The sequence below is a fragment of the Phyllostomus discolor genome, chromosome 7 (genome assembly GCF_004126475.2).
Source record: "Phyllostomus discolor isolate MPI-MPIP mPhyDis1 chromosome 7, mPhyDis1.pri.v3, whole genome shotgun sequence".
Lineage (NCBI taxonomy): Eukaryota > Metazoa > Chordata > Mammalia > Chiroptera > Phyllostomidae > Phyllostomus > Phyllostomus discolor.
In genome coordinates this window covers 122,843,272-122,869,630 of record NC_040909.2, presented here as the reverse complement: position 1 = coordinate 122,869,630, position 26,359 = coordinate 122,843,272, and the positions used below count along the sequence as shown (strand labels likewise).

General features: G+C 39.1%; 1 long non-coding RNA gene across 1 annotated transcript; it reads right to left on the bottom strand.

Moving 5' to 3' along the window:
• Positions 1-5,911: 5,911 nt before the first annotated feature.
• Positions 5,912-21,956, bottom strand: LOC118501893. The gene is made up of 3 exons (XR_004904556.1): positions 21,946-21,956; positions 10,147-10,149; positions 5,912-6,068 (listed from the first exon to the last, which is right to left on the bottom strand). It is a non-coding gene; the product is annotated as an uncharacterized LOC118501893 (long non-coding RNA).
• Between the last annotated feature and the right edge of the window lie 4,403 nt (positions 21,957-26,359).

Sequence of the window (26,359 nt, the reverse complement as noted above, 5' to 3'; positions counted from 1 at the left end):
GTACCTGCAAGACAGGCACTTGGGTTGTCCAGCTCAGGTTCAAGCCCTAAGCTAGACTGTGGGCAAGGTTGATAACCTCTGAGAATATTGTAAAGCTTACCTAGGACAGTCAGTTGGATATCAGGAAACTCCTTTTCTATCCAGAAATAAGTGAAAGGACTAATATCAGATGAAGTCAATATATGGCTGAGAATATACTCACATATGTGTTCCAACACAAAAATCTATAATACATCGTATGACATGACCAGAACCATTCATCTTAAATTTTTAGAAGATGGTGTGTTCAATCACTCTCGTAGGCTCTCAAAATATATTACCAAAGGACTCCTGTAACTTCCCTGTTTACCTTTGACACTGAGGTAGCTCTATGAGATGACTTGCTCAATGAATCTATTAGTAACAGAAAGTTAAAAGTTTAAAAATATTGCTAAAAATGATCGCTTTTATTTTAAAATATTGACCGATAATCTCTGTTTAGGTCAAATGTTATTCAACAGAAGCAGCTTTGTGTTAAAGCCAACTTAGGTCATGATAATGAAACTATATCATATGCTTAAAAAAGAACGCTCACCTTTCATTGCTATAGAAAATGTATCAATATTTTGTATTTGATGAGAATTGAATACAAAATTGAAATAGAAGAAATGCATGCGAGGATGGGAGTCTAGAGGTTTGGGTCTCATTACCTTCATGGAAAGTCTGCCTCTCATAGAGGGTCCATTCACAGAGAGAGAGGATATAGAATGAGAAGATTCTGAGGGTCAGTGATAAGTTTTAGAGATGTCGAGTTCTGGGAGTCATCAAAATGGAAATGTCTAGTAACAAATTGGATATATAAATTTTGCCTTTTAAAGAGAAGCCTGAGTTGGAAATGGAAAATTTAGGAGTTATTTAGATTTAAATCTATATCAATGAACTTAGAGGGAAATCTAGTTGTTAAATATGGAAGACAGTTTTGCTATGTAAAAGAGTAACAGGACTTCTTTTCAACTACTTTGTAGTTCAGCTCTAAAGTGATACCACCAACAGTAGCAATTATTCAAGGGCACTTTGAAGATCATTGCACAACCACCCTCAACTCTTGATACTGCGACAGGCAAAATTTAAGGTAACATTCTCAAACTCTGGTTGCGTTATCTATAATAATAAAGTAGAACAAATCAAAGGAGGGAAATACATTTATGAGGATGAGTAATCAGTGAAATAAAATTTATTGGTTAAAGGAAGCCTTGGTCATGTGAAGACTGAGTTAACAACAGGTTTAAGCAATAGATTGATACATCATGGCATGTTTCTTTTATTCTTCATATTTTGGAAAGGCTGATAATCTACTCAGTATAAATTGATTTGGGAATTTTGACAGTCAGAGTTAAACCCAGAGAAACCACGAAGTTACTGGAGTTTGGTTTTCACATCCCCTTCACCAGCCCTTGCAGCTTTCCCTCACCCAAGTACTCAGTGATCTTGTTGCTGGTCTGTATGTCTCCAGTTCCAAAACAAAATCATCCAATAACCTCATTCATATCAGTGGATTCATGTATACATTTATATATTCACCAAATAGTTATTGAGTATTTGCTGTCTCTATGCTAGGCATTATCCTGTGTCTCAGAAAATGGTAGTCAACAGATAGATGAATAAATATGTACATATAAATAGATTGATCTAAGATGGAAAGGTAGGTAGGTAAGTATGTATGTAGATAGGTAAAAAAGAAAGAGAGAGAAAGAGAAAGAAAAAGAGAACAAGAGAGAAAGAAAAAAAGAAGAAAGAAGAAATGTGATATATTAAACAGGGATTTTTAGAAGCTGAGTATGAGGATACTGTTTTAAATAGATACAATGTTCATAAGTGGGGATGTTTGAAACTATGAAATGATAGAAATGACATGAAGAAGCCACACACACACACACACACACACACACACACACACACACACCAGAAAGAAATATCTGGACAGAGAAAACAGCGAGTGTGTGGCAGACTGTATTTTCTGATGGCCAGAAAGATGGCCAAGGCAATAAACCCATCCAAAATGTTCTGCTTACAATGTGCCATTGACACTCCTTCCTTGAAACTGCACCAAAGTTTGTGACAGTCTCAACCAGAAAAGTCTGGGGGAAGTGATGCCAAGTGACTTTCAGGACCAGGTCATGAAATTGCTATGCAATTCCTTCCTGTACTCTTGGGATGCTTGCTTTTATTACCCAGTTTCCATGCTGTGAGCAAGCCCAGGCCAAATGGATAAAAGCAGGCATTCTACCCAAGAGCCACAAATGAGTCCCCAGCCAATAGCCAGCATCAGCCACCAGACATGTACACAGCGATGCCTCCGAGTGATACCAGAGTCACCCCCCACCTTTGGGTCTTTCCAGCTGAAAATCCAGATAAAGTGGAGCATATACAAGCAGTCTCTACTTTACCCTCTACAAATCTGATCTGCAGAGCCCATGAGCATAATAAAATGGTTGTCTTGAACCATTTATTCATTCACCAAATGTTTATTGAATATTTGCTCTCTGTCTGCTAGGCATTGTCCTGTGTCTCAGAATATGGTAGTTGACAGATAGATGAATAAATATGTAGATATAAATAGATTGATCTAAGATAGAAAGTAGTAGTTTATAATGCAGCAGTAGGTAACTTGATCTAAGTGCTAAAGCCATTAGGTGGAAATGAGCATTGAATATTCAATGAACACTTGACTGAGTTCCCATGACTGAGTGTGGGGATGGGGACAGAGAACATGGAAGGACAGATTACATAGGGCCTTTCAAGCCACAAGGAGTTTAAACCTTTTTTAAGTGGGGCCCCATCATCCTATATGAAAATGACCTAAAGGTCTAGAGTAGAAAGCACTTTGACCTTGGGGCAAAATGATGTGGGTTCAAGTGAGCCTTTCATCATTTATTACACCTGTTTCCTTGGAAAACATCTGATCATCTCTTGAAGCCTAAGTCTCCTCTTCAGGAATGAAAATGACATCTACAACTGCTACACAGGTTTGTTGCAAGGCTCAAAGGATCTAGTATGTGTGCAAAATCACTCAGGAAAGTAAAAACAAAGCATTTCAGACTTTCAAAATTTTGAAATAATATTATAATAAGATTTTGAAATAATATTCAAATTTTAGGCAGAGAAATTAAGTGCATCAAATTTTCTTTTCAAAAATGCACTGTCCACAAACTGACTATACCACGCCTACATGGGACTATTAGCCAACCTGAAACACAGAGTCCATACTTGGCTTCAGGCTGGTTATCAAATAAATGTGGCGGCATATGTGGTAGATGAACGGAAGACAACACCTGCACATTCTGTCAGGAAAGGCGGTGGTGGTTATTTACATAGAGAGAAGGAAGACAACTCGCGAGTATTTGGAACACTTTTCCTTTGAAAGATACCCCAAGGTGTATGAAAGCCAGCAAATACTTCATTACGGGGCTAGAGTTTCTACCCAAAGCCCTCATGTGGAATTTCGGTGGTCTGGGTTGGATGATTAGAATTCCTTTTGTTTGGACAGAGAAGCTGATGCAGACTGGAACTGAACACAGCTGAACAGCACTCTGTCCCCAAAACCAGCACCCAGGAAGTTTGAGTAGCCATGCAGGCCGTGATGGACTGAGAAACAGATGCATGTGTAGTTGGATTCCTGCCAGAGGGAGCAGCACTGAGCCTAGACCACCTCTCCGGTGTCAAGGCAAATGCTATCAAAGAGAAATTGCAGTGTTCAGAGACCACCTCATAGGCGAGCAGCTTAGGATTCCTTACCACTCTCCCTAGGTTTAGCAATAACAGAGCTGTACTGGAGTGTCCAACCTTTTGGTGTTTCTGCACCACACTGGAAGGAGAATGTATTTAACATTGGGCCGCATGTTAAATACATTGTGACATGCAATCACAAAAAAAATCTCATAGTGTCTTAAGTAAACTTATGATTTTGTGTTGGGCCACATTCACAGCCATCCTGAGCTGCGTGCAACCCGTGGGCAGCAGGTTGGACACCCCTGCATCAGTAATAATGATTTTAGTAATAATAACATCTATTCCATGCTCATTGCTTTACATGCATTCACACATTTAATGTTCACAATGATCCACAGGTATTTTAATAATCACTGATAATATTATTATCAGCATTTTACAGGTGAGGAAAAATGAGGCTTAAAGTGGTTAAGTATTATCCAAGCCAGTTCAGCTAGTGTGTATTGAAGTTGAGATTTGAACTCTGGGTTTGTTCTGACACCAGACTCGTGGTTTAATAGCTAGGATATACTTTGTTCCTCATCTCCAAAGGGAAACCACACTCACTACACTCTGGGCACAGAAAAAGCTCCTCCCCTTCGGGACTGTGGGTCGGTCCAACTGGCCACCTCTTCCATGGGCTTGGGGTAAAAATGACTGAAACGTGACCTCTCCCTGTTGGGAACCAAGGGAGGAGAGAAGGTGGACAATGAGAAGCAACCTTTACCGATGTTTTTCAAAGACTAGTAAGTTCAAGTTATTAAATTTATCCCCATGAAACTACGTTCCATCATCACTGGTATAATTGACACAATCTTTGAAATTTGAAAGGCATAATCTACTTTTGGAGAAAAATAAGTTATATCAGCATTCTTTTATCTCTATATTTATTCAAGCCAGAAACACTACAGGCAGTTTTCTATGAGACATGATTTCATACCTTACTTTAAAATATCCTTCCCTATTCTGCACCCAGTGCCTGAAATCCTATCATTAGCTGCTCATTCCTTGGGGTTGAGCATTGTCCACATAATGTCAGACATTCAGATGATGGAAATTTTTATTTTTCTTCTGGAAGTCTCACTTTGAAGACACAGGCTTTATGAGTCACCTAATTCATTATTTGTGATAATAATGGACATTCTGACGAGAGCGTGTTCCAACGCGGAGCCGGGTGCAGAGATCAGATAAAAGGCAAGCAGACAGACTGGCACAAAAGAGCTTTCAAACCCCATTTAATGATCAGTTTCTAAATATTTTACAGCTTTAGGCAATGCCAGGTTGGACAGAAAAGAAGTCATTCCCAAGACGCTCTAGTGGAGATCTCTGTCCTTTAGCTGTGTATGTGTTCATATGAATGAGCTCTTGTTTGCCCTCAAATAATACCAACTGATTATATTTTAAGTAGGAGTCAATTTATCTTCTTTCCTTTCTTCCCTACTTCCTCCTTCCTCTCTTTGTAACGGTTGAGCAATTGCTCTGTGGAACACTTTATTCTTTGGGGACTTATGACATGATAAATAAACTCCCGATGTTCCCTAGTCACTTTCCTTTGTCAACTTCCTCTCTATCTGGTGTCCCGCAGGCCACAGCCCTAGGTCCTCTTCATTCCCACTCTCCACTTACTCTGTAGCTGCTTCCATCCACTTCCACGTCTTTATTTACCACCTATAAGGCAGAAACTCCACATTTATATTTCCAGCCTGCTCTGCTCTTTGGAACTTCAGACCTGTATAAATGACAGCCTCCTTGAAATATCTACTTGCATATTTCAAACATAACATGTTTAAAACCAACTTCTTGATCTTCAACATTCCTTTCCCCCAAAGGCTCTTCCTTGAATGTCAACCTTCTCAATAAATGACATCTCCTTTCCCCAAGATATTCGTGCCAGAGGTCTGCCCTAAAGCTTCCTTTTTCTGGGCCCTTACAATCCTCAGTTCCTTTTGTTTCTACACATGAAATATATTTGTAATTCACCTGCTTAAATCCATCTTTATAGGCTGTCTCTCCTAGTCCCAATACATCATCTGTTTCCTGGATTATAGATTCCTAATCGGTCTACCCAATTCAGTGACCAGTTCCTTATAATCAATTCCCTAATACGGGGGTGTCAAACTCATTTTCACCGGGGTCCACATCAGCCACAAGATTGCCTTCAAAGGTCCGAATGTAATTTTAAGACTGTATAAATATAACTACTCCTTAATAGTTAAGCAAGAGCTTGGCGCTGCCGCTGGGTAGAAACAAGGTGCCCAGCCAGATAAAACAGGGTGGAGGGCTGGATTCTGTCCGAGGGCCTTGTGTTCGCCACCTGTGCCCTAATGCAACCCTTTTCATTAGATTTAAAAGGAAATGAATGAAAAGTCTATAGAAAAAATTAAAGTATAGAAGGTAACACATGACCTGCCAGGGGTCTTCTCAGTGGAGTTTCCTCACCTTGAAGAGACAAAGGGAAGGTTTTCTTTCTGGGCTTTTCTGAGTCGGGATGTGGCACGTGGACCTATGGGCAGCCCTTTAGCACATGTGAAGGAAGCAGACGTGACTAAAAACTCCGACAGACTTGAGAAATCAAAAGGCTTTGGATCCATGACAAACACAGTGAGCCCTGATGAAGCCCAGAGCTTGATACTCTGATGAAACTCCTTCTATCTCTAGAATTTTATGTGACATGATACATACATACCCTATTGTTTAAACCAGTTTGAGAGAGGGGTTTTGATGCCCTAGCTGAAAGCATCTTACATGATAGGTAGAAATTAGAACAAGAAATCAGTTTAGACCTGTTGGATTAATCTAAATGAGAGACCACAGGAGAGAGAAAAAATGGATTCTGTGTTTAAGAGATTAACTCAATGGGACCAAGACACAGAGGAAGAAACTAGCATGGGGAAAACACGAACAGGAGTCAGTGAGAGGGAAAACGTGATAACAATCACAGCCTAGGTATACATGAAACACTATAGGAACTCAAAGGAGAGAGTTCATTTCTCAAAAGTAAGTATTGGGAAATGCTTTTCTCAAAAGTAGGTATTGGGAAATGTTTTATGAAATAGAGACATATGAGATAGAAATGAACAGAAAAATAGTGTTGACAGGCACCAAGGTAAAGTAATAATTACAAGCATAAAAATTTACAAAGCTAACATTCTAAGTCAGAGACAGTAAAGAAGAAATATAATGCATTTATAGGAATAAAGGATGTTTGGAAAAGTACCCTGAAGTATGAGTTTGGAAGTTCAATGCACCATCCATTGTGAAAGAGAGCCCCAAAATTTTAGTGTAATGTGGGGGCAATTATATCTACTAAGGGTATATTACTTTTGCTCTGAAAAAATGTTTTTAATACTTTTCCAAAAAAACATTCTCTTATAAAGCTGCTACTTCTGGATTTTATTCCAAATTTGATGGTCTGTTGAAGCAGAATTAATTAAGAGTAAACTAATTTTTTAAGTTAGTTTTAATTTTTTAATTTTTAAGTTATTTTAGTAATTTCTTAATAAAGCCTCATTCTTTTCTTGATAGATAAGACACATTTAAAATAATATTTTAATAATCTCCAAGTGCAAGATGACAATAAATACTATTAATTTCCCCTTACTATTGTTAATTTTGTGAAAAATTATAATGCAGAAAGTTAAGATCTCACATAAAAAAAGATTGATAGGCCGAAATCATGAAAATTCTTGTGACACCACTCTAAATCTTTAAATTATTTAAACTCAAATAATGAAGGTCGCATATTAGAGATATCAATGAAATTTTACACTTACAAGGTTAATAGCAGTGTGTGCGATGCACATTGCACCACGTGAGATTGTATTTGTTTATGTTTGACCCACAAATTGGACATTTCATATAGTTTAACCCGATAGACTATGGATTAGATCCTTGTTTTTTAACAAGTATATTGCAGTCTTAAGATATATTTGTGAATTTATTCTGGTTTGCAGTAAATAATTTTCCTTTTAAGAGACTTACCAGTTCTGGTGGTTAAGCTTGACTTCTACCCAAGGGGAGGCTGCCGTATAACTGGATAATTTGGAATGTGCCAGACTATAGTGTTTCAGTCCTTTATGCATTGTATTAGCTTTCCATTGATGTGTAACAGCTTACCATAAACTTAGTGCCTCAAAACAATGCCCATTAATTAGCTCACATTTTTGTAGGTCAGAAATATGGCATTGTGTAGCTGGATCCTCTGCTCAGAGTATCACAGGACTGCTATCAGGTAGCCATCAAGCTGAGTTCTTTTCTGTGGGCTTGGGGGGGAAACATGCTTCCACGCTCATTTTTGTTGGCAGAATTTAGTTCCCTGAGGGTGTAGGACTGAGATTCCTGCCTCCTTACTGGCTGTCAGGGAGACCACTCTCAGCTTTTACAGAACTTCCACCAGGAGCAGTTGAGCAGGTGTACTTGAAAGCATAGCATATATTTCTCTGTCTCTGTCTCTGCCTGGCTCTGCCTTTGTTGGTACTGAGAGTCCTGATGATTGAGTAGGATTTCTCAGCTTCTGCATTATTCGCATTTTGAGCCATATAATTTTTGTTGTGTGTATGGCGGCAGGGGGCGGGGACAGGGACTGTCCTATGCAATGTGGGTTACTGAGCAGCACGTCAGACCTCTTCCCACCAGATGCCCCCTTATTCAGTTGCGACAACTGAAACTCTCTCCTACCACTGTCACATGTTCCTGAGAGACATACTGTCCTCACCGAGAGCCACAGCCTCAGGGCAAGCCAGTATCCCTACGGGTGCTAAACAAAGAGAGTTATGTGAACTTAAAAAAGTTTCTCTCAGCTGAGGCAGCTTTAAGTTTTTCACCAGAAACTACAGGGTTAGCCTTGGCAAGGAAACAACAATCCTCTAGTTACCTTCACCAGAATAGTTCTCTTCCCCGGACAAGGTCTGCTGATGCTTTTTGCCTTTCTGATCACAGTGTCTATCTCCCAATCCATCTCATTGATTACATTTCTGCTTACTAAATTAAAATTTCTCTTCCCTCTCTGGGATTACTTCATGATCACCTTGAGTGAAGCATTAAATGTCTCCTACTTGGCTAATGACACCCTAAGAGACCCCTACTTGGTTTACTTTGGTCGGCTTCCACTGAGCACAATCAGTCCTTGTACATGGATCTCGTTTAATTCAAAGGTCAAACACTTTCAACTTCTTATAACACAAGGACAGGACAGATATCTCGTATCTCATATTTAGCATCCATTTTTTTCTGTCTCTTTTCTATGACTTCTAACTATAATTTAATGCATTTTTCTGTTTTCCCTGTTAAACAGAGAGCTCTCTGGAAGCAAGTAGTTTGCATATTTTATTCCATCCTGAATGTGTGTAGACCTACATAGTGCCTGCCTTGTAGTAGTAGTGCTCAACAAATATTTATGGAATGAAAAAAATGTGTGTATGTAACCATTCACATATACAGGTATACATCCACACACATAAAGTACTCTAGAGTCTCTAAATCTATGTTGTCACAAAATATTCCAGTGTCACCTTTAAACAAAGTAAGACGCCTGAAAGTGTACACTTAGTATGTGTTGCTGTTGTTTGTCTTCCCTGAGGCAAAGGACATCTAATGGCGGCTTTTATAGTTAGCAGCATGGGTGATGGACGATGCACTAGTGATTCTAATGCCTGGATTCACAGCAATGGGTTATTCTGAAGACTGCGTGAAATCAGGGAGCGCAGCAATGTCTTAGTATTTCTCTCCCATATCTAGCAAGGAATGATCTTTTACTTTCCTAATGAAAATATAATAACATTTAGAAGTACATGTTTTTATTAAGTAACACAAATAGTTGGAGTGCCTCATTTGTAAAAGCCATTTAAGTGTAATTGCTATCGCAGCTGAAGTGTTACAACAAACTCGGTTATTGTGATTCACAAGTACTGTAAGTGAAAGTCAGAGCATAAGCCTATAGAATTGAAGTCCAAACTCTCAGGGTATCTCTACTCCCCTTTCAAAAGTCAAACAATTCTTCCTCCAAAAGGCAGCACATGCGGTGCCACCTGTGATCTTAAGTCAAGATTCTTCTCTCTACACCTCGGGAACCCACCTATAAAATAATGGTCGCATTATCTACTGAACAAGACTGCTGTGCCTCGCACCCTGCAAGTGATGAACAACTCAGCTTTTGCTCTCTGTAGGCAATCACCTCTAGTAAGAAACACCCCTTTTAATGTGCCATAAAGAAAGTAAAAAAGAGGGATTGCCACTTAGATGATGAGCCAATGCTATCTCATTATATAAACTGTAAGGTACATCCTGGTTTCTGAAATGTTAAAGTATGAGAAAAGTGTGTTTTATAATGAAAGATCTATGATATGATTTAGGAAAGAGATGACTCATGCAATCATTTTTCAGCAAACTTTTCCTGAGCACTTACTGCCAATGGCCATGATAGAAGTTAGATTTACCTTCTTTTAGACTGCACAGTTTAACAAAACATTGAAATAAAAGCAAGAAGTTTAATATGTTACTAAGTCTTAGTGTCGCAGGTTCGATTCCCAGTCAGGGCACAGGCCTGGGTTGCAGGCCACGGCCCCCCAGCAACCACACATTGATGTTTCTCTCTCTTTCTCTTTCTGCCTCCCTTCCCTCTCTACAAATAAATAAATAAAATCTTTTAAAAAAAGATACTGACTTGAGTAAACTTTAAAAAAATATGTTACTAAGTCTTAATGAAATATTTTTTGAAGATTTCACTTATTTTCACTTTCTGTGAACAAATATCTGATCTAGGCTTTGGCTTGGACGCTCAGGACAGAAAGACGGTAAAGACGGCGGCCTGGTGCTGAAGGCATCTGCAGTCTGGGGGGAAGGTGGACCAGAGAGCCAATCATTGTGACACAATGGCCTCAGCGCCCTGGCAGGGTAACGCGGGGGAAGGAGCCAGTACCATCACGTCCGGATATATGGTGACCAAACTGGAAGGCCATCCCCCCATTTCACAAGGGGAAGATAAAAAAGGAAAAACAAAAAATACAAAGCAATGGTTTTTGACCAACTAGAATTAATAAAATGTTGGGATGATGATCAATTAGTTAGGAATCATTCCCAGTATTTAATTTATCAACCACATTATGAAAGCTATGTGTAATACTATATAAGTGTAGCTATACTGTTTTTATAACACTCATATCCACGCATTAATTTTTTTCCCCGTACCCCTCCTAGCATGCTGACTTCATCCGTGTCTTCATCCTCACTAGCGCTGCTTGACTTGTCAAGCTATTTTTTGGAGCATGCTGTCGTCATTCTGTCTCAATTGTTAGAGGAATGGTACTTGTTTAATGTAGGTATTGTCACTGAAAATTTTATCCAAAGGTTCAAGTGCCAATGTAAATCAACACGATAATTGTGTTTTTTTTTTTAATTTATCCTCTACAAATACATTGGTGATCATAGTATAGCCATTTTCTGTGGTTATAATTTGAAGTGATTGTTAAAAGCCTTATATTCAATAATGGCTTTTCAGATATGATATCATACTGAAAAAACATAATTTTTTATAGACTATGTAAATGTACTTGCTAGCTTCTATTAACCATATTCATCAGGGACATCTTAGAGTATCAATAGCAGTCATTTCTGTATAATATGACTTTTCCCAAACAAATTGTTATTCAAAAGACAAGTGAAATAAATTCCCATAATACAAGAGAATTAAGGTACCACTTCTTTTTTCAAAGATGTTTTCGAGAGGGAAGCTCATTTTACACTCAGTCATGTATAATTATGCTGAGAGAGTTAAGGAAAGTTCTATCTCTGTAGAAAATAAGACCAAGTCAGAGCTTGAAGGATTAGTCAGATGTTCCCAAGGACAGAATAGAAGAGAGGAAGAAACAAGACTATGTGATGCAGAGGAAGAATGCAGACTCAAAAACATAGTATTTTCAGGAAAGAATAGTTTCGTTCAGCCGGAGCACAAAGTCAGGTGTGGATGTGAAATGTAAAAGGAGAGAAGCGTGTTGGGGTCAGATCACACAGAGTTAATGAATTTGGATTTTATCTTGCAGGCAGTAGAAAACCATCCAAGGTTTTGAAATAGACAAATGATAATATTAGGGGTTTTTTAAAGCTCCATAAAATAGCTAAACACCAGGGACCTGCATTAAAAGAAATATAATATAATAGGTGTAATGCAAGCTAGCCCTATGCAAAATGAGTTTTTTGACCCACATTTGTTATCTGCACCTATCACTTTTGTTTCTGTATCCATTCCCCTGTCTATAGTATATTTATTTCATTCCATACTACCTACCCCGTATCCTCATGCACTCCTCCTAATCCTCTTTTATCATAAACTTCTTTGGGAGAAAAACAGGAAAATTGTTATGGACATTCTTATTTAATTAACCCAGCAGCAACCATAAATTAGGTCATATTATTAGCATTTTTACAGACACCAGAAGTTTGCCTACAGTGGTGCGGTAGGTTTTAGAGCTAGAATTTCAGAAGCAGGTCTATGGGAGCACACACCCCTGCTCTTAAACCTGACATAGTATACGGGTCTAAAAACTGTGCTGAGTTTGGCGTGCAGTATCAAGGAGTTTCCAGTCCAACCGGCGAGGACAGACTAACAGATAGGGAACACAGAGGGGAAACATCAGGGGTGTGAATAATTTAGTGGTGGGGCTGTTTAGAAAATAAAGATCTTTTTGGAAGACCAGAGTCATGAAAGAAGGACCCGAAAGCTGCCTAGAAAAGAGATAGTCGATGAGCAGGGAGACGGCAAGCCTGGTCATGGGAAGTGCAAGAACAGACACAGGGAGGTAGAGTGTTCAGGATCATAAAGGATGACTAAACCAGGGAGAGGTTCCAGCTTTAGGAAGCGAGATCGGATATAGGTAAAGGTTTTGTATATGAAAGACTCTGATGTCAAGTAGAGATTACGCAGGAGGGTTAGTCCTTGTAACTTAGGATAAGCTGCAGGTTTTGATATGATGAAAAAGATAAATATCACAAGACCCATCTGGCAGCCATACACAGGATGGATTATGTTTGCAAAGGGACAGGAGAGAAGCCGACTAACAGGCTTTTGCGGTAATCCAGGTGTGGAATGACAGTGGCCTCGATTTCTTTTCCCCCTTGTGTGACACTCATGGCATTGCCATGTCCAGGAAGCCTGTTGGAAAGTGATGGAAAAACATGGTCTGGCCAACTTGGAGATGACCAGTTTAACTGGACAGAGGCCACGGGCCAGTGAGTCATCGGAGACATTTTAAACAATGCATTGAGACAGTCTTGCTTTGTTTTCAGCTACAGTGTACCTGGAAGGTAGGGTAAAGTGATCATCAAAAACTGTGCTGAATAATTCTATGATGCCATAGACTGGCCATCCAGCCCATAAAACTACAGTCTGTGACCCACCCAGCAAATGGAATTATATGTTGAGAAAAAAGTCATCTACTGTTGCATATTAACGTCAGTAGGTTTTACTAATTCAAAAACGGGAGAATTTATCAAGATTTAGAGAAAACAACAGTTTCTGTGGTCCCTCTAAATTATAGCGAAAACTCCCTCAATTTACTGTCATGGGGCATGTCTTTAATTTAGGAAAATGGAAGGAAAGAGTTTCATGTCATCAAGCACCGCAAATGTGTTGGGATTCACATTGTTTCTCTATTTGCTCTGTGAGAATGTGTCTGCCTGCGTGCTCTGTGTACTGATGCGGACAGTGTAGTAAAGGCTTCCGCCAGAGAGCTACGGCTTCCTATTTGTATTCCACAGGACAGACAAACTCTACTTCAGGAGCCTTCCTGGACAAGCACCTGAATTTATTTAGATGCTCCTGGCATTTCAGTGAAGCCAGTGCCTCTCTCTGCTTTATCCCTTTAGATCTTGTAGGAGGGGCAGAGTTTACACTCGCCTAAAATAATTCACTGAGGAGCAAGATGAGTCCTAGGCCATGGTGTAGTGAGGGGTGCCTCCTGGACCGTCATCTCACCAGACAGGAAATGTGCACTCTGCTCTTAGGGGCTGTGCATTCTCCGAGAAACGAGGCTAAGCTGTGTGTCATCTCTGAGGGTAGCGATGGGGAGACCTGGGGCAGGAAGTGGGGACTTTGAGTCCTGTAACCATTAATTCCATTAGGCAGGCGCCGTCCACCAGAAACATAGTGGGAGCTGAAACGTGAGCTGCATATATAATATAATATATAATATAATTATACATTTTCTCATACCCACATTTAAGAAGTACACATAAACAGGCAGAAAACATCTTAATGACATCGTTAATAAAATCTAATATATTCAAATTACCATTTCAACAAGTAATTGATAAGGATGTGATTTATGTACATTTTGTGTTCTATTTTGTAAGAAATCTGGTATCTCTTTTACATCTCCACCAGATTTTAATTGGGAGTAGCCACAGTTGAATCGCATAATAACTACAGGTGACTAGGGGCTACCTTAGTACACTCTCACTTTTCATAACCTGCCTAAACCAGAAACAGTATTTTCATTCAGAAATAAGGATTAGCTTGTCACTGAGATAAGCTCATCAAGTTGAATAAGGACGAGAGAAAGGGGCGAAGAAAACTCAATTTTACAATCTCTTTAACCTAGTACTTAAGTTTATTCTGATAATTCTAATAAGCTTTTTTTAAGGCACACTGATATGACAGCTGTCACATTACAATCTAACAAAATTGTTTTGAATGAAGTTAAAGACAAATTAGCACTACCAGAGCCTTCGTACAAAAAAAACCCCCAAAACTAAATGAACTTTTTGGCCAAGCCAATACCCGTGCAGTTCTCCACTTCTGTGACTCAGCTGAGACCTTCCAGTAGGGCAGTGACAGACACTGAAGGCAGTGGCTCCTGACACAGAGCCGGCACCCATTTCCACCAGAGGCAAATCACGCCATCCCTGTTTCAGAAACTCCTCCTTGAAAGCCTATGAAAGGAAACGCGCTACACAAATAAATGATCATCAAAGGGAAGATTTGCTTCTGAAACACAACCTGTATGTACACGGTGATGCAGGCCTTCTGAGTCATGCCCACAGAGCTGCCCCATCTCCTGACTAGCACACCTTCCCCCAGTCCCTACGTGAAGCTGCAGTATGGTTTTGGCAGGGAAACGGATCAGTATTTGTCTTTATCATTTGAATACTTCTATAAAATACCTGTGTAACCTGTTCTAATCTGTCATGAGGAGGAGTTAAAGAGGTTTCCAATAAGCAAACTGAACTACTTCTCATGATTTACTACCTAGGGTGGCGAGGAAGATGAAGTGAGTTCAAGATAGAATAGTATGTATTTGAACATACAAGGTCTGTCTGGAAAAAGTCCAGCCACTATTAATATCACAAGAATGGTTTGTGGGACATCATTGTAACCTAGAAGCCAAGGAGCGTGGACTGGAATGAGCATGCGTGAACAGCGATGACGTCACTGCACTAGTCAGTGAGGGCAGTAGAGGCCATTAGTGAGCTCGTGTACTGTGTGGCCGTCACATTCAAAATGACTGAGCAAGTAGAGCAACAAATCTGCATCAGAGGTTGTGTTAAGCTTGAACTTTCCTGTGTGGGAAATATTCAGATGATAAAGCTATTCCAGTGATTCAGAAGGCCACAGCTACAGGCAACTGGTGATTGGCAACTTCATCATGACAGCGGGCCAGCTCATGCATCACATCTCGTGCAGAGTTTTCCGGCCAAACATCAAGTTACCCAGGTGACTCAGCCCCTCTGCAGCCCATATTGGTGCCCTACGACTTCTGTTTTTTTCCAGAAGTAAAATCAACTTTGACTGAAAGGGAAGAGATTTCAGACCATTGACGAGATTCAGAAAAATACAACAGGGCAGCTGATTGCAACTGGGAGAACTGTGTGAGGTCCCATGGTGCCTACTTTATAGGTGACTGAGGCATCGTTGTCCTGTGTACAATGTTTTTCTATCTTATATCTTCTTCAATAAATATCTCTATTTTTTCATATTACATGGCTGGATACCTTCTGGACAGACCTCATATATCAACAGAATAAAAAAATAAACTCAAACCAGTGGACCAGTAGTATTGGTACTTCACTCAAGTTCATGAATTAGATATTAAGTCTCTGTAGAAATTTGTATGACTGTAAGCCTTGCAATCTGCTACCTTGCATTTGCTAGCATTTTGTAGTACGACAAAGTATCAGTCTTTCATGCCAACGCTTTAGAAATATCTTTTATTATTGTCTTGAAAATTTACTAGTGCCCAATTTTCACAAGCAGAATTGGCTTTATAGTGTATGAGTGTTGTGAATACACTGCTTTTTGTTAAAAATGTATGTGTGGCTGTATGATTTATAATTCCAGTTTCTTTCAAGGCATAACCTACTCTTCATCTCAGAAACACAACAAAAACAAAACCAATTGTTTCTAAATATAATCAAGGGCCATGCCCCCAAATTCTAAGTGCTTCAAACTTCTGTGCAAGATATATAAATGGAAAATACAACATGAAAAGTGAGATATTTTTTCCATAAAACTCCCTAAACTCCAACCTTCCTATTTTGGTGTTTACCTATGTTAGAGCACACTTGCAAATATAGACCATTAGCGACCAAAGAGATACATTTAGCTTGATTTATGTTTACCTCATTTAAATTTAGATCTGAAATGAGTCAGGTTCAACAATTTTTAAATAAAAAGTGTCCATGATTTCAGAAAGTGTGAAAGTTCTGTATAATACTTGAGAAATGCTATTTACTTTAAAAAAGGGCTGATCACATTACCTCTGTTCTCTTTTCATAGGAAAAATAAATGAGGTAGCCTACTCTTCCTTCAGAATAAGAATTTTGTTACTTTAGAGTCACATGTGTGCTTATTATCAGAGAAAAAGAGCTAAATTCTAACCATTTAAAATAAAGATGAAGAAATACATAGACAAATCAATTCATATCATGTCACTGTTCTCCACCACACTAAATTTTTATTTTATAATTGTAATAGATTATATTTATGCATACATGGGCATATACTATAGAAAATACACTATTTCTGAAACACTAATATTTGATACTTCAGCAAAGCAAGGAAGAAAATCAGATTATTGGGGGGGCATGTTCTTAAAGCAATTTCTCTTAATATATTTAGGTTAGAACTAAGTGTATCTTTCCCAAGAGACTTTTTAGATCTGAACAGACGATTTCTTTCATCTGCACAGTTGAAAATAGCTAAGACATTTTTGCAATAATAAATTTCTTCTTTGTAGGTGTCCACCAGTAATGAACAAGTAAGACTATCTTAGCATTTGTTTAAAAATTCCACTTTCTCTTAAGCATATCAGTTGTGTTATTGAATCTGGAATGAAGGTTACTAAAATCGTCACATTAAATCCTTTGTGGAAACAAGAATAAAGATAAAACACAAGTGACCATGTCCTTGGCTCTTCTAAACTATATTGATAACTCCCTTAAAAACTGAGTTTAATACATGATGGGAAGTACAACTGTTCATCTAATCAACATTTCTTGAGGGCTTCTGTTCACACCTGTGTACCTTCATTCATCCTACAACTGTATGGTGAGTACCTGCTGTGTAGGAGGTATCAGTCACCGTGTTGGACATGTAGAATACATCAGTCAAGAAGCCTTGGATGACCTCTGCCTTCAGGGAGCTTACAGTCTAATGTGGGGAGAGTCACATCAATTAGATAAATGTCCCTTTGATGAATGTTACAAAAGATAATGGCAAAGATTGTGAAAGATAAGGAAACATTGCAACAAGGGTTAATAACAGGTCTGCCTGATCTGAAAGGCAAAGACAAAAGATTCTTATGAGGAAGTGACATGTAAGCTAAAAAGAAAAGAATGGGTAAGAGTTAATGTTAGAATCTTACCTTTTGCAACACCAAGAATGGACCTGGAGATTATTATGCTAAGTGAATAAGCCAGTCAGAGAAAGACAAATACCATATGATCTCATTTATATGTGGAATCTAATGAACAAAATAAACTGATGAACAAAATAGTAACAGAGGCATGGGTACATGGAACAGACTGGCACCTGTGAGAGGGGAAAGGGGTTGGGGACTAGATGAAAGATGGTGAAGAGATTAACCAAGGAACATTTACATAAACGTATAACCCACAGACACAGACGAATAGTGTGATGATGACCAGAGGGAAGTAGGATTTGGGGCAGGTGGGGGTGGACAAGGGGGGCGGGGAAATGGCGACAAAAAGAGACTTTGCTTAGGGCAGTGGGCACACGATGCAGTGTGCAGATGAGGTTTTATTGAGTTGTACATTTGAAAACCACTGTCACCCAATTAAAAAAAAGGAGAAGAGAAAAAGAGGGAAGAGTTACAGCCTTTTAGACAAGAACCAGTAATGGGCTGACAGTTCTGAATTCTGAGATTGTTGGAGCATTAGAAGAACAGAAAGAGCAGAGTGAGAGACGTCATAAGATGAGGTCTTTAAGAGCTAGTCAGAAGGTTCGTAGTAAAGGGTTTTAGGGGTCATGACATGAACATTGTATTTCATCCCAAGTACAATGGAAAGTGAAACAGACTTCTTGAAGAGGAGTTTCTGACAAAATCAACCTCCGGATGGAGAGTGGAGAACAGTTTAAAAGGAGGGAAGAGTAGAAAGAGATTATTATGAGGTTGGGGTGGTAGTGAAAGCAATAGCTTAGACTAGAGACAAGGCTATGAAGGTTGAAAGATGTGGTCCTGACCAGTGGGCTCAGTGGGATGGGCACTGTACTGCAAAGCGTAAGGTCACCAGTTCAATCCCAGGTCACTGCACATGCCTGGTTTGCAGGCCAGGTCCCCACTTGGGGGTGTGCAAGAAGCAAGCAGTCGATGTTTCTCAGGCATGTTGATGTTTCTCTCCCTCTCTCCTTCCCTCCCTCTCCTCTCTCTCTAAAAATAAATAAATACAATCTTTTTTAAAAAGATTGAAAGTTGTGGATAGATTCTAGATAAGTAGAATGTAGGCTTAGTAGAATCTGGCTATAAGTTTACACATGAAGATAGACATAGACTCCTAGATTTCTGGCTTAGGCAATGGGATGGATGGTGGATTTTTGAGGAAGCTGGAAGAGGAAGACAAATTCGGGGAAAGCCTGATGAACTCACTTGAGCGTGTTGCTTGTAAGGTGCCTGTGAGAGACTCAATTGTTGATGACAAGTAAGCATTTGAAAACATGATCTGGGGCTCAGAAAAGAGGTCTGAGCTGGAGATATAAATTTCAGATTTGCTCCCACGGATGATAATTGAAGCCACGTGAGTATATGAGATTGCCCAAGGAGAATGTGTATAAAGGGAGCCGAAAAGGTTCCAGGACAGAGCTCTGAGACACTCGACTGCCTAAGGGTCAGAAGATGGAGAGATGCAAGAAGAGACTGAGGAAGAGTAGGCTGAGTCACAGAGAGAAAACCAGGACAGGACCCCACAGGAAACAGAGCTTGGAGGAGAAAATTGATCCACAGTGTTGAATTCTGCTGAAAGGTCAATTCAGGTAGGTGCTGTATACAAGAAATTGTGCTGAGTGCTCTGAGGACCACAAAGATGACACGGCATGGACCATACCCTCAAAGAACTAATAAACCAGTAGGGGAAATGGGCATAAACAGAATAGAATAAATAAGCACTTGTTAGGTTAAATGTAGACACTTGGAGAATAAGGAAAAAATTATGTTACTGTCTAAGTGATTTTCTGAAACTAGCTCTAAAAAGTTTAGACAAAATTCATCTTTGAAACATTTTCAAGGTGTTGACTTTATCGATGGCATTAAGAAAAAGGCCATCCTACTTTATGCATGTGTTGTTTGGCTGGTACAGAGCAACCACGTATGACAAGGAAGAAGTGAATACTTTTTTGTTCAGGAATCTGAGAGTTTTTTTACCCTGGCCCAAAAACTCAGCTACATATTAGCTTATTCAGGGAAGAGTTTCAGGATCTGTTTCTTTTGGAGCTGGCTTTGTCCCATGGCTGGCCACTTCAGAGAGATCCAGGAATTTGGCCTTAACGAAGATTGAACCTTAAGGCAAAGGAAGATATTGTTCTTTCCTCTTCGGGGTGACAAAATGTCCCATCTGTTGAAATGCTCAGTAATAGCTGGGACAAATGTCATAGACACTTAGTGTTTCAGAACTGAAGATGACTTAGACACACAATAATTCAGCTATTACTTCAATTATAATTAATTATTTTAAAGTTGTTTCCAAATGTTTGTACATTTGATATGTATATTTCTTATGTCACTATTTGAACATGTCTTACAGTTCAAAAATGTAAGTTTTCCGAGGAAACAAATGAAAAAGTTCTTTTGAGTAGAGTATACGTTAATGATTTCACATAAATGATCTCTCTCATGGATGTAACTTTTTTTGTTTTCACATTTGTTTCAGCAAAATGTCTGGTAATTAAACATCTTTTTTGTTTATTTGTTTTTGATGTTTTAGGAATACCTTTACTGTGTGAATGAGATGTTTTTGTCATTTTCTTTTAAATACATTTTAATATCACACTAGATAATGCCTTATGCTTAAAGGCAATAATTACACTTCATTAAAATGATTTAGTTGAGAATAGTCACTAATGAACCAGAATTTCCCTTTATTTTAATGATAAATTGATGGAGCTTTATAGACGCAATTAAAATTCCCAAATTAATTCAAATACCTTGAGAGAAGCTTTGTCTTAGACAAACTTTAAATTTACCTTAAAATGGAGGTAGTAGGCAAAAGAGCTGTGGACAACCGTGCTGGTAATAAGATTTTCTTCTTGTCCACAGTCTGTCTTCCTTTTCACCCAATTATTATTGTTATTATTGGAAAATATTTAAAGTTTTGAAGGAAACATAAAAATACTGGTTTTCTTGGTCATGGTGAATTACTTTACATAAACTGTACACATTTCAACCAAATTGGACAAGCCTTTATATTTATAGATATATGTTCCTGAGTCAAGTTGTAGTTTTGTATATTTTGATGAGAGTTCTCATGTTCGGTGACTTTTAATTAAGGCTCTTTGACATGAATAAACCAGGAGTTACAGTTTATTTTCTTCCTAATATATTCTAGGAGAGTATCATTTTTGTTTCTCTGGGAAATTTCTTATTGACACTTCAGAGTATATGCCTTGAGAGTTTATATTTATCAGCTTGCTCAGTGCTTTTAAATGTAATCCCAAGCAATTCTGTCATCAGAAATAAGCCGTATTCTTAACAACTCACTTTGGGTTAAATTCACGTGTCAGAGATTCAACACTTGTGGCTTCCTTTTGGCTCCACTGGTTTTGACTCAATGGACATAAGCGCTGAAGGAGCAAGGTGCCAGAGGCTTACCAAAGGATGCTAGAGTTGGGGGGATGGGGGAGGGGAAGGGGAGCAACCCAAAAGAGCACGTGTGGGATGAGCCAATTGTTTTGAGGTCTTTAACTGTGTGTGAGAAGAGAAGTGAGATTTGGGGTGATTTTTTTCAAACTTTTCTATATTTTACATGGTGCTTGAATCGTCTTCCCCAAAACATAATCAGTTAAAAATGTTATTTTCATTTTGGTGAAAAATGATGTCTTTGGTTGTTGGGAGGAGAGAGGAATTCCATTCTATAACAAACTTAAAGATTTCATTGTAAAAGACGCATTTGAGCAAGAAGCAGCATGTACTATTTTGTTCTTAGGCTTTTAAACTTTAAAAATGACCAATGTGCCCTGGCTGGCATAGCTCAGTGGACTGAGTGCGGGCTGTGAACCAAAGTGTCGCAGGTTCGATTCCCAGCCAGGGTACATGCCATAACCCCCAGCAACCACACATTGATGTTCTCTCTCTCTCTCTCTATCTTCCTCCCTTCCCTCTCTAAAAATAAATAAATAAAATCTTTAAAAAAAATGACCAATGTAAACCTGAGTTCTACTGCATGTGTGAGTCTTTAAATAAGACTGTATATTCATTTTACAGATTTTATTTTTCAGGTTTTTCATTTGAGAATGCTTACTGTCCTCTAAAAATTGGAATAAACTTTTGCAACATTCATTGGTATGTGCAGAGTATCATCTTCAAAACTGAACTTTTTCTCCCACACAGAACATCTTAGAACATTTTTAAATCACAATATTTCTAATTAATGAAATTAATTCCCGTCACTCTTGTAAAACTACTCCTGTATTTTTTCCCATCCTTGTTGCCTTTCTCTCCTCAGTGTTAATGTTAAGCACTGGTAGGGAAACACTTGGACGGAATGGGAAGAAATTCAGGTTAGACAACTTGGACTTAAGTCATGTCTCTGCCATTTACCAAGTGAATGACCTTGAGTATCAATTAACCTTTTATGTAATTGTCTCAGCTTCCTGATCTACAAAGCAGGAATAATAGTACTTGCCTTTAATGTTTCATTGCGTGGTTGTGAGGATCAAATTATAGGATATATGTACACTATAAAATAGTGTTCAAAACAAGGTGTTACTCTGATGATTAACATCAGTGTTAGTAGGTACAGGAAGGCTGCTCACAAAGATCGTGTGTTATCCTTTGGCTGTCTTTATCTCAAACCACACAAGATAAGGCATTGGGAGTTTTGGAAACTAAGGTTTTTTAGGAAGGGGTAGGCAGTCACAATTGTCTAGACAACAAGGCAACAGGAAGGTTGGAGAGAAATATGAAATATGTAAATGCACGCGCATGCGCATGTAGGTATGAGAAATGGAATTGCACACCAAACAACTCTGTGTATATTCCCTGTTCGCTGTGGAGATCGCAGAGGCAAGTTTTCTTTAGTTTATCCCCAAAGTCCCATGTGACATATTTTGTTTCTTTCTCTGTGTCTTAATTTATAAAACAGAGCTAATGTCTAACTACAGGATATCATGTGGGCATTGCTCTGTGGTATTAAAAGACTTAGTCTTGTAACTATTTCAACAGAGTCAACCCCACAAAGATCAGTTGACTAATCACTGTGTGTAAGACATTGAACTTGGCAGATACAGAAACCACTGATCAAATAAGATGTAATCCCTGGAAAAACATACATTCTGAAAAGTAGATGGTATAGATATACAAATAAATATAACTTAAAGAAAGGCAAGTGTATAATGGAGGTAAAAATATAGTGCCATAGGATTCCAAGAAGGGAAGGGGAATCAAATTTGAGTGAGTCAAAGTCAAAAAGCTTCATAGCAACGATTTCAATACTTTTCATCTCATGACACATATAAACAAATGACTAAAATTCTACAGCACACCAAAAAATTATGCTTTTTGCTGATCTGACCAAAAAAGGTATAATTTTGATTCATTCACATCAGACAGCTATTGCTGTGTTGGCTGTTGTCATTATTTTTATTTGATAATCTAAGGGGAAAGAGGTCAGGGCCCCTGACTAAATAGGTATTGCGGGTTTCAACAATTCTTGCGGCACACCCGTTGAAAGGCACTGCTGTCTAGGAAAGCAGTCAGAACATGAGACATTGATGCGAGTGGTTTGTTTTGGATGCCAGATAGGGTTATGATGGTGGCACTTGACATGGTCCTCAGAGGGTTCTGACAGGAGAAATAAAGGAAGAGTTCATCTGTATACTTGATTGCAATTCATGGTAAGCATGTCATTGGTGGAGTATTGTGCAAGGAGCTGAGATTATGATGGTGAACTAATCACACTTGAGCCATCGCTGGGGAGTAAGACCAGAGGGAGGCTAATACAAGGCGCCCATTCAGTTAGATGGGAGTTGCATGGAGAGAGAGGGTGTGCTCAGGTGTCCTAATAATCACATGCTGAAGACGACACAAAATGACCAGTTGAGAATGAAAAGGCATTTTGAACCTAGGGACAAAGTTTTCAGAAACAGGTGTTGAAAGTTTAACCTGACAATGGAGTTCAGAATGAATGGAGGTGATTTTAAATGCTCAGGCACATATTGAGGACTTTTTATGAATGTAAAACAGTTTATTGTATATCCTTTTCTTTAGTCCTCATAATAGCACTTAGATTTAGGTGTTATAATTCCAATCTCAAATATGAGAAAACTGAAGCTCAGAAAAGCTACTGAGTTAATAACCAGCAGGGCTAGGGTTTCAATGCTGGTCTTGACTCCAAAGTCAGTGATCTTGAACCCTGTCCTACGCCCAGAGAGAAAGAAGTGAGCAGAGAGAAGCAAATCATCGTCCTTGACCATCAGCACTGACCAGGGAGTATCATTCCATCCTGTTCACTCATTTTCACAGTGCAGACTTGGTGAGAAACTGGGCAATTCTGTTCATACATTATTCATTGACACTCCTTCCATAAATCTTGATTTGTTAAGCACAGTGCTAGGTGTTTAGACAGGAGATGAATAATACAGCATCTTTGTGTTCAAAGAGCTTAAAATTTAGATGAAGAGACATTCAAGTAAATAGGCTAGTTTATGGCTCTGAGGTTAATGCCATAGTAGCGGTGAAGGAGGGGATCTATAAGAATACATGGGAACAGCCCATCATCTGCCCTGGGGAGGGTCAGGGAAGGCACGCTGAAGGAGCAGCCTCCAGTAGGAAACGGGAGAAATAAGGAGGTGCTAGGGAAAAAGGAATGAAGGCGAATGAGACAGCTGTGGAGGCCAAGAAGTTCTGGGATATTGTCAGTCCTGTGAGTAGTTTGGTACAGCTTCCTCAAAGGGTTATCCTACTGGTGAGAGAGGTGAGCTCTAGGGAGATAATCAGGAGCAAGCTATGAAGAGCTGCTCACCTTTTTAGAAAAATGACACCTATGCATTATGAATGGGAGTGTCAATTTAGCCAAGCCTTTAAACACTATACCACAAATGCTTTAAAATATTCCTACCTTCAATTTCATATCTGTGCCACCTTTGTGAAATTCCATTAGAGGAAACACTTTGAAAAATATAGGGATAGATTTTTGCACAAGGTTACCTATTGAAGTTTTATTTATGATGCCAAATTTCATAAACAAACCAAATGCTTACTATGAGAAGGACAAGTCAGCCAATTACGGTGCTTCAATATGAATGTGAGATATACGTGTGATGGTGATATGGAATTGCTATATTCTTGAGAGTCAAAACCAAAACCAAGACCATGGCACTTTCCAGTCACCCTCAGACACGCAGAGGGCAGCAAAGTTTCGAGTCACCAGAGACGCACACTCTCAGAGGTCATGAGAGGTTGTGTTCCACCTTCTCGTTTCATCTCTCGTGCAGTGAATGAGTGTCCTTTATACTTAACACCACATTTTCACACGCCAGTGCTTTTTGATGATGATTTTTGCTGTTGAAAATGGCCCCCAAGAGTAGGGCTGAGGTGCTGTCTACCCTTAGTGCCAGAGGCTGTGGGATGCCTCATAGGGAAAATGCCTGGGTTCGATGAGATTTGTTCAGGCATGAATTAAGTGCTGTGGACTGTGAGTTCAATGGTAATGAGTAAACAACATGTATTAAACAAGGAATCTTTAAGCGGAAGCACTCATAAAACAAGGTCGCATATTGATAGGTTGATGAAAATGTTGTGCCCAGAGGTTCATAGGAATCTAACCCTGTATTTCCCCTAAGAACAATGCTTCAGTATTTGCTAATTCAATGTCAACAGCAATCGTATAGAACAGAGGTAGCTCAAATAATGACTGTATAGATACACATGTATTCACGTATGTGTATGTGTGTCTACACAGATACATATTACCCAAATATTAACTAGTTACATATATATATTTCATTATAAGACCATAATCTCCTAATCATTTTCATAATGTTCTGCATGCCATATATCCCAATTCAGAGCAAAACAAGATTGAAAACACTTAAATAGGGGATCCTCTTTGTTTTAATGGCATTAATTTTATAATGAAAACATAATGCAACTAAATAGTAGTTCATTTAGATTTTAGTTCACTTGAGCAAGGACAGATAAACGCTGTGTTTGCCTCTCTGCTTGGAGGAAGCCTGGGGCGAGAGTCAATACTCCCTTAACTTGCCCCGAGAAGAAGGCTGAGACACAGGTCACCTTGTAAGTCATCCTTTTTTATCCTCACGCTCTTCTGTAAATTATCTCAGCCTTTACTGACGTCACAAGGCTGAGCTGATGAATATCTCAACTACCTAATTGCTTGCATCTCTTGGACCAAGGCCACGCTGGAAGGGTGAATTATGGAAGGGATAATTTGGAATATTTTAAGATAACCCAGAGAAAAACCACGTTTGCTTCAGTGCACGCATACTGAAGGTGTCAGAGAGCTAGGCTAGAAAATGACATCAGCTGATGGGCATGCGGTCAGAAAAACACACGCACAGGTGGAGTTTCTGCTGGCTGCCCACAGAACCCGAGGTACTCCCCGTGGTAGCAGGGTTCATCAAAAGGGTCCTTCAAGGTTCTACGACATGAGCACAGGAAGTGGCAGGAGATTTCAATGAGTTCTTCTAACTATCTAGTTTGTACTCTTTGTTCCAATTTATCTGTACCGCAAACGTAACGATGGCGGTTATTTGTACGGTGAGGCCCAGGATGGTCTGCTTTGGATTAACAATGGGGAACCTTGACGATAAAACCACACAATTTCCGAGGAGCCTTCCCAGGAGTTTGTGCGCGGTCTAACTCAGAGGAATACAATAAACGGACTTCCCTTCTGTGGGAGAGCACCAGTCTGGGGAGGGAACTGGGGGCAGCCT